The sequence below is a fragment of the Punica granatum genome, chromosome 4, assembly GCF_007655135.1.
Source record: "Punica granatum isolate Tunisia-2019 chromosome 4, ASM765513v2, whole genome shotgun sequence".
Classification (NCBI taxonomy): Eukaryota; Viridiplantae; Streptophyta; class Magnoliopsida; order Myrtales; family Lythraceae; genus Punica; species Punica granatum.
The window spans coordinates 25215938-25224112 of record NC_045130.1 but is presented as its reverse complement, the minus strand read 5'-3'; positions in this window follow the sequence as shown (position 1 = coordinate 25224112).

The window sequence follows — 8175 nt, the reverse complement described above, 5'->3', positions numbered from 1 at the left end:
GAAATCTATGTAATGATATTCCGGGAATTTAGATTCAGTGGCCGTTTGAGGGGTGATCGCGTCCCCGAGTATGACACGTATTTGACTTGAAGGAATGGCCTTTGCAAGACGAGCATGACCCGCAGAGTTTTTGCATGAAGGTAAAAGGAAGGATCTTTAGGAATCCTCTAAATCAAGGATACGACGATTCGAACTCATTTCGAGGCATGTCTTGAACCCGTAGAGTCGAAGAGAGTTTGCTTGCGCTGAAAACCGCTAAACCACTACTTGTCATAGCTCCACACGAGGTGTCGCAGTTCTTTCGTGGTTGAACCGACAATTTCCCCTAATTTTTGCCCAGGCCGTAAAACGCGCAACGACCTGACGGGGTATTTTATTTTGACTTTTCTCTCCTGAATGCTCTCCTTTTGCTACGACTGCCCAAGATAGGGTCCGATCGCACATCTCGGTTCCTTTAACTTTTGCCTAGACCGCCCTTTGTGGGTTTTCAGCCTAGCAAGGTTATAACACATGCTTTCTTTTTGCCACGGCTCCCCTTTGCGAGATTTTAAGTCGTGCCCCTCATTCCCTAATTTTTGCCTAGGTCGCCTCGGGGAGGTTTTCAACCTAGCGGGAAAATTATTCTTTTCCTCTCAGAGATGTTCTTATATGGAAGGATTGGATGGAGATGGCATAAATGCTGATAACAGAAGATGCGCTGAAGTAAAACGGGCGCGAAGCCTGAAGAATACGGAAGAAGGCAAGTGTTGGAAGTGTGAGTTGCAGCTGCGGGGACATGCAATGACTGTAAAACGACGAAGCACCCAATTAGGGATAGTACTTCTTGAGGGCATCGGCGTTGACTGGGAGTGCATTTTCGGTCCCGTCCATGTCGCTTAAAATGATTGCCCCTCCGGAGAAGACTTCCTTGACGACAAAAGGCCCGTCGTACTTGTATGCGAACTTGCCCCGAGAATCAGGTGTAATATGTAAGACTTTCCGCAGGACGAGGTCACCGGGTTTGAACTCGCGGTGGCGGACTCTCGCATTGAACGCTCGGGCCATTCTCTGTTGGTAGCATTGACCGTGACAGAGTGCCGTTAGCCGCTTCTCGTCAATGAGATTGAGCTGTTCACAACGTTGCTTCGCCCATTCTGCTTCTTCAAGTTCAGTCTCGGCGAGGACCCTCATGGAAGGAATCTCCACTTCGATCGGAAGGACGGCCTCCATGCCGTAGACCAAAGAATACGGGGTTGCCCCGGTTGAAGAGCGGATAGATGTTCGGTATGCCAAGAGCGCAAAAGGAAGCATCTCGTGCCAATCTTTGTAAGTCACCGTCATTTTCTCGATGATCTTCTTGATATTTTTGTTTGCAGCCTCTACTGCACCGTTCATTTGGGGACGGTATGGAGTGGAGTTGCGGTGATGCACTTTGAATCGCTCACAAAGCTCGTCAATGACCCTGTTGTTCAGGTTCTTGGCATTGTCGGTGATGATCGTCTCGGGAACTCCGTATCGGGCGATGATGTCACGCTTGAGAAAACGTGCCACGGCATTTGCTGTGACTGAAGCAAGCGTTACGGCCTCGACCCACTTGGTAAAATAGTCTATCGCCGCCAAAATGAATTGGTGTCCGTTGGATGCTTTGGGGTTGATAGGACCGATCACGTCGATACCCCACATTGAAAAAGGCCATGGGGCTGCCATCGGGCGCAACTCGTTAGGTGGTGCTTTGATCTGGTCGGCATACACTTGGCACAAGTGGCAGTGCTTGACGTGCTTGACGCAATCGACTTCCATGGTGGACCAAAAGTAACCTAAACGCATGAGTTTCTTGGCAAGCATAAGCCCGCTCATGTGGGGTCCGCAGCTCCCTTCGTGTATCTCTCCCATGAGACGTTGTGCCTCGACTTCGTCAACACACCGGAGTAGTGTGGCGTCGAAAGAACGGCGATAGAGAGTTTCTCCACTCAGGAAATAATGTGCTGCGAGTCGCCGAAGTGTTTTTCGATCACGACGGTTAGCGAATGTAGGGTATTGACCGGTTTGCAAGAAATGCTTAATGTCTTCGTACCATGACTGCTCATCGGTCGCCTCGATTGCGTCGCAGTGAGCAGGGCCTTTGGCGATCTCGATCTCGAGTGGTTCAATGAGGTTTTCTTTCGTGATGCTCACCATGGAAGCGAGCGTCGCGAGTGCATCTGCAAATTGGTTCTTGATGCGAGGTGTGTATGTGAATGAGATTTTCTCGAAGTTCTCCGCTAACTCCTCAAGATAATCGTGATATGGCACTAGTTTCTCGTCCTTCGTCTTCCATTGCCCCAGAGTCTGGAAGATTGTAAGCATAGAATCTCCGAACACTTCCAATTCCTTCACCTTGAAGTCGATCGCCGCTTGCAGGCCAAGGATGCATGCCTCGTATTCGGCCACGTTGTTGGTGCAAGGAAAATCGACTTTTGCTGCAATCGGATAATAACGTCCGTCGGGGGATATCAGCACTGCGCCGATACCAAAACCGGTGGAATTCACTGCGCCGTCGAAATACATCTTCCATGCGAATTTGTTCTCCTCACTATCCACTTGGAGAATCCCTTCGTCCGGAAAATTAGAGTTGATTGGCGTATCGTCTTCGATTGGGAACTCCGCTAAGTGATCTGCAATTGCCTGCCCCTTAACTGATGTACGGGGCACATATTCAATGTCATATTCTGTCAGCTGACATCGCCACTTTGAAATGTTTTTCATGGAAGATGGACTATCGAGCAAGTACTTCAGGGGATCCGCCTTTGACAATAAGCGGATTGTGTGGTAGAGCGTGTATTGTCGAAGTCTCTGCATAACCCACACTAGCGCGCAACATATCTTCTCAATCTCCGGGTAGTTAGACTCTCCTTCGGTAAACTTCTTGCTCAAATAATAAATGGCGTGTTCTGTACGCGTGGACTCGTCTTCCTGCCCTAACATGCATCCTAGGGATTGCCGACGCACTGTCAAGTAAAGGATCAGCGGACGATCTAGTGTCGGCGGAACTAGCACTGGTGGCTGAGCCAAATATGCCTTGATAGTATCGAAGGCCTTCTGACATTCCTCGTCCCATTCAATTGCTGCATTTTTATGAAGCAGACGAAAGAGTGGTTGACATTTGTCTGTCAAGTTTGCGATAAATCTTGCAATGTAATTCAGCCGTCCCAAGAAACCTCGTACTTCGCGGGCCGTCGATGGCGGACGTAGCTCCTTGATTGCCTTCACCTTGTCCGGGTTAACCTCAATGCCTCGCTCACTGACCACAAATCCTAACAGTTTCCCTGACTTAGCGCCGAATGTGCACTTCGTCGGGTTGAGTCTGAGCTTGTACCTCTTGAGGCAGTCAAAAAGGCGTTTTAAATTAACCAGGTGGTCCTCTCCTTCTTTGGATTTGGCAATCATGTCGTCAACGTAGACCTCGATCTCTTTGTGCATCATGTAGTGGAATAGCGTGACCATCGCCCTCTGATATGTTGCCCCGGCGTTTTTGAGGCCGAAGGGCATGACTCGGTAACAGAAAGTGCCTCACATTGTGATGAACGTCGTCTTGATCTTGTCCTCTTCGGCCATCCGAATCTGGTTATATCCGGAGAAGCCATCCATGAAGGAGAACAACGTGTGGAGTGCTGTGTTGTCGACTAAAATGTCAATGTGAGGTAGGGGGAAGTTATCTTTGGGACTGGCTTTGTTGAGGTCTCTGTAGTCGACGCAGACTCTAACTCGTCCATCCTTCTTCTCTACGGGCACGATATTCGCTACCCATTCAGAATAATTGCAAACCTCCAAGAACCCTGCGTTGATCTGTTTAATAATCTCCTCTTTGATGCGGAGGAGAAGGCCGGCACGTTGCCGCCGTAAGTGTTGTCGCTTGGGTGGAAACCTCTCTGTATCAAGCGGCAGGAAGTGCTTGACAATCGATGGATCTAAGCCCGGCATGTGAGCATAGGACCAAGCGAAGACCTCTTGGTAGTCTTTTAGAAATTCGATCATCCTGGCTCGTTGTATAGGGTCGAGACCTGTCCCGATCTTTAGGATGCGATTGTCTTCTTCGGTACCCACATTGATCTCCTCTGTCGGCTCCACGGAAGTGAGTTGGCGGTTCTCAAGGCGGCGCAAACTCTCTTCTATCTCGGGCACTCGACCATCCTCGTCGAGTCCTTCCCCGAAGTATATGGGTCGGGACTCTTCAAGGAGTTCCTCGGATGGGTTCGAATCGACGCGTCGAAGACTCAGATTCGAGTGGAGCCTGGCGATTTAAATAAATTGTCTTAGAAACTTTAAAGTGCTGCGAATAAGTGAGAGAGAAAGAGAAAGTAGATAAGAGAATTCTGAAAAATTCATGTAGGGATTTTATTAATGATGAGGGCGGAATGCCATAACAAGAATCCCTCTTCCGTCGTGTGGCTTATGGCTATGCCGACACGCGGGGAATATCAAAACATAGATGGCCTTACACATCGGCGATTACAGCCGAGTAACGCGGGACTGAGGTCCAGTTGTTGAGTTCCTCATTTTCCTGCGCGAGGCGGATGTAAGCCCCTGGAGTTGTCTCCTCGGTGACGGCGCATATGTTTGGCAGGTCAACAGGCTCGCTGTCTGAATCCTAGTAGGGACCGTCAAGAGTACCTCCGACGATGTGTGGAGGCCCAGGAAAGAAGTAGGAGAGCGGCTGAACCGGGATGCCCCTGTTGATCTTCCCATAGCGTGCAGCGAGACGGTGAAGGCGCTTGCCCCCGCGGGCCTCAATAATCTCGTGACAGGAAGGGCGAAAACCAAGTCCCCTCCTGTTCTTGTATTCTTCAACCTCGATGGGGCGGTTGATCCCTTGCCCATGTGCTCCAAGCCCGGAACCCGGGATGTAATTATGGCGCAGCAAAATCTTCCCCACCATGCGGTCAGCGCGGGTTGGACCGATCTCTCCGTAGTCTCGAATGACGGAGATGGTTTCAAATGAATGGAAAGGGAGGTTTTGATCGTCCCCGATACTGATGTAGGGAATAGCTGTCTCCTTGTAAATGGCGTAATCCTCCTCATCCTTGACCGTGATAAGTCGGTCTTCTGCGATGAATTTAATCCTTTGGTGTAGAGACGATGGAACAGCGCCAGCCGCATGGATCCACGGTCTCCCGAGCAACAAGTTGAAAGCATTCGGGATGTCTAGGACTTGGAACGTAACAGCGAATAAGCAGGGACCCACCTCGATCACCAGGTCGATCTCTCCATTTACTTCCCTCCGAGAGCCGTCGAAGGCTCGAACCGCAGTCTTGCTCGGACGGATACGGTTAAAGTCCACGTTCATCTGCTTCAACGTGGAAACCGGGCAAACATTGAGTGTCGAGCCATTGTCGATCATGACCCGACCGATAATAAAGTTATTGCACTTGCAGACAATGTGTAGTGCCCGCGAGTGTGCCCACCCTTCTGAGGGAAGTTCATCATCTGAGAATGAAATGTTGTTGGAGAAGATCGAACTGATAGTCTCCTCAATCCGCTCCGGAGCCGTCTCTCTGGGGATCTGCGCTGCTGTCAGGACCTTCAGAAGCGCTTCACGATGTGGCTCTGAACCCAAGAGGAGGGCGAGTAGTGAAATATGGGCCGGAGACTTGGCCATTTGCTCTACCACCTTATACTCGCTCGCCTTAATTATCTTCATGAAGGCCTCAGCTTCTTCTTCAGTCACCTTCTTCTGGGGAATGGACGAGGCTTCCGGGGCGACTTCGGGCATTGCCAGGGCTTTCCCTTTGTTTGCGACCTTCGGATTTTCATAGACTCGACCCGAGCGCGTCACGCCCATGACGCTAAATTGACTCTCCAGGTTCCCAACACTTCCTTCGTAGGTCCACGGGACCTTGCTATCTTGATATGGCTCACGTGCGGGGACTTCTATCACGAATGGGGCGGGCGTGGCATCAAACCCTGCGTACCCTACACCAGCTTCTGCAGGAACATATTCGATCACAAACGGGGCCGGTGCCTCCTGTCCGGTCTCGTACTCCCCCATAGCGCAAACACCGATCATGTTAATGCTGGGTCCCGAGCTCGACCCGTGATCGGGAAGAGGATTTGATTGCACGTTCAGGGGTTTGACGGCGTTGAACGTGAGTTGCTTGTCATCAATCAACTGTTGGATCCTCTCCCGTAGTTTCCAACAATTGTCAGTGGTGTGACCGGGTGCGCCCTGATGGTACTCGCAGCGCCGACTCTGATCTTGGATGGTTGGGTCAAAATCAGGGTTAGGTGCTATCGATCGGATCTTGTTACTCGCGAGGAGTTGCCGGTATATGTAGGAGAGCGGAGCCGGCAGAGGTGTGAACTGTTTACGCTGCCGATTTTGCGTTGCGCCACCTTGCTGACCTTGTGGGGCTGGGGCCTGTTGCGTCGGCTGAGGAGTTCTCGAAGCCGGAGGCCTGTATTGCGGGGTCTGAGGAGGAGCAGAAGCATAATTATGGGCGTATTGCTGCGGGACCGGTAATGGAAAGGAAGCCGGTGGGGCGGAATAGTAAGCTTGCTGCGCTGGGGGTTGTTGTTGATAATGTATCGAAGGTGGAGCATATGCTTGAGTGGCTGGTGGTGCGGGCGTGTAGCTTATGGAATATTGCTAGGGGGCCTGGCGCCCTGAGTTGACAGCATTGACGGACGTGTCTTTCCCTCTCCTGCTTCCCGCTGTCCCAGTGGCGGCCCTCTTCGAGGACTCTCCTTCCTTTTTCTCGGCCGGACCTTCTATCTTCCCGAGCTTAATGCCGATGTCAAGCTTCTTTCCGGCATCGATGAGGTTGGAGAATGACGACGTATGGGCTAACAAGTGCAAGTAGTAGGCACCTTTAAGAGTGGAGTGGAATAATTGGATCTGCTGTGTCTCACTGATCGGAGGGATATGCTTCGCCGCTCTAGCCCGCCACTTCACTGCATAGGCCTCGAAGCCCTGGCCATCGGTCATTTCCATCGTGCTGAGCTCCAGCAGAGTCGGGGGCGTCTCCGCACAGTACCTGTATTGGTCGATGAATTTGCTCGAGAGGTCTGTCCACGTGGGGATATCTGCAGCTTTCAGTGACATGTACCAATCCAGAGCCGCTCCTGCCAAACTATCCTGGAACGTATGAATGACGAACTCTTCGTAGTCCCAGTACTGCAGCATTTTTCCCCGGTAGTGACGGAGATGGTGACGAGGGTCGGTGGTGCCGTAGTACCTCTGAAATTCAGGTACCTTAATCTTTGGGGGTAGCTGCATACTTGGGAAAAGACTCCAATCGCCGTCGCCGGCATCGAGGCGGGAGCCGCCTGATTGTAGGGCTCGGATATTCTCTTCCAACTTCTTCAATCTCTGTTCCTGTTCAGTCCCCGTTTCCGGGAGAAAATTTGTAGGTAGAGCTCTAGGGGCCGCGTGGTTCGGCGTGCCCGGTTCAGAGTAGGCTATATTTATGGGAGGTGGAGCTTAGTAAGAAAGGCCGATATGGGGTTGTGGAGCTTGGTATGGGGGAGGTTCAGCAGTGTGAGCAGGAGCCTGGGCAGTTGTAGGCAGGAATATGATCGGCGGTGGGACAGCGGAAGTCGGAGCTGGGACCGACGCAGAGATCGGAACTGGGACTGATGTGGAGATCGGTGGAGGTATGAGCGTAGGTGGTTCCAATATCGTCGCTGAAGCAGGTGGTGCTGGAAGATTGTTAACTGGATGGGCTGCCGGCACATTCACTATCGTTGGGGCAGACGTATCTCCATTATCGGGGATCAAGGTCGGCTGGGCCCATGGGCTTGGATCGACCGCTGGCCCGTACCCAGGAGGTGGGGTGAAGCTCGAAGAAGCACGATTTGGGCCTTTGAGTAGGGCCATGAGCTCGGCCATATTGGTGGCCATGGTGGCAGCCAGTTGATTGACCGTGCTCTCAAGTACTACAATACGTGCACGATCATCAGCTGCGGAAGATGGCTGTCCTCCTGAATATGCCGGGTGTGGGCCCGAAGATACAGGTGGCGGAAGATGAGTCGGGGAAGCTCCCCGATGTGCTGGTGGTACGCCTATAGGAGACACGTGTGGTGGTGGCGCATGCATAGTCGGCGCTTGAGAATGAATTGGGGTGATAGGCGTATCTTCCTCAAAGACAGCTAATTGATTTTCTTCTGCCATTCTTTGCTGGAAACGAGTAGGATATCGATGAGGTGCCGCCAGTTGTTAAC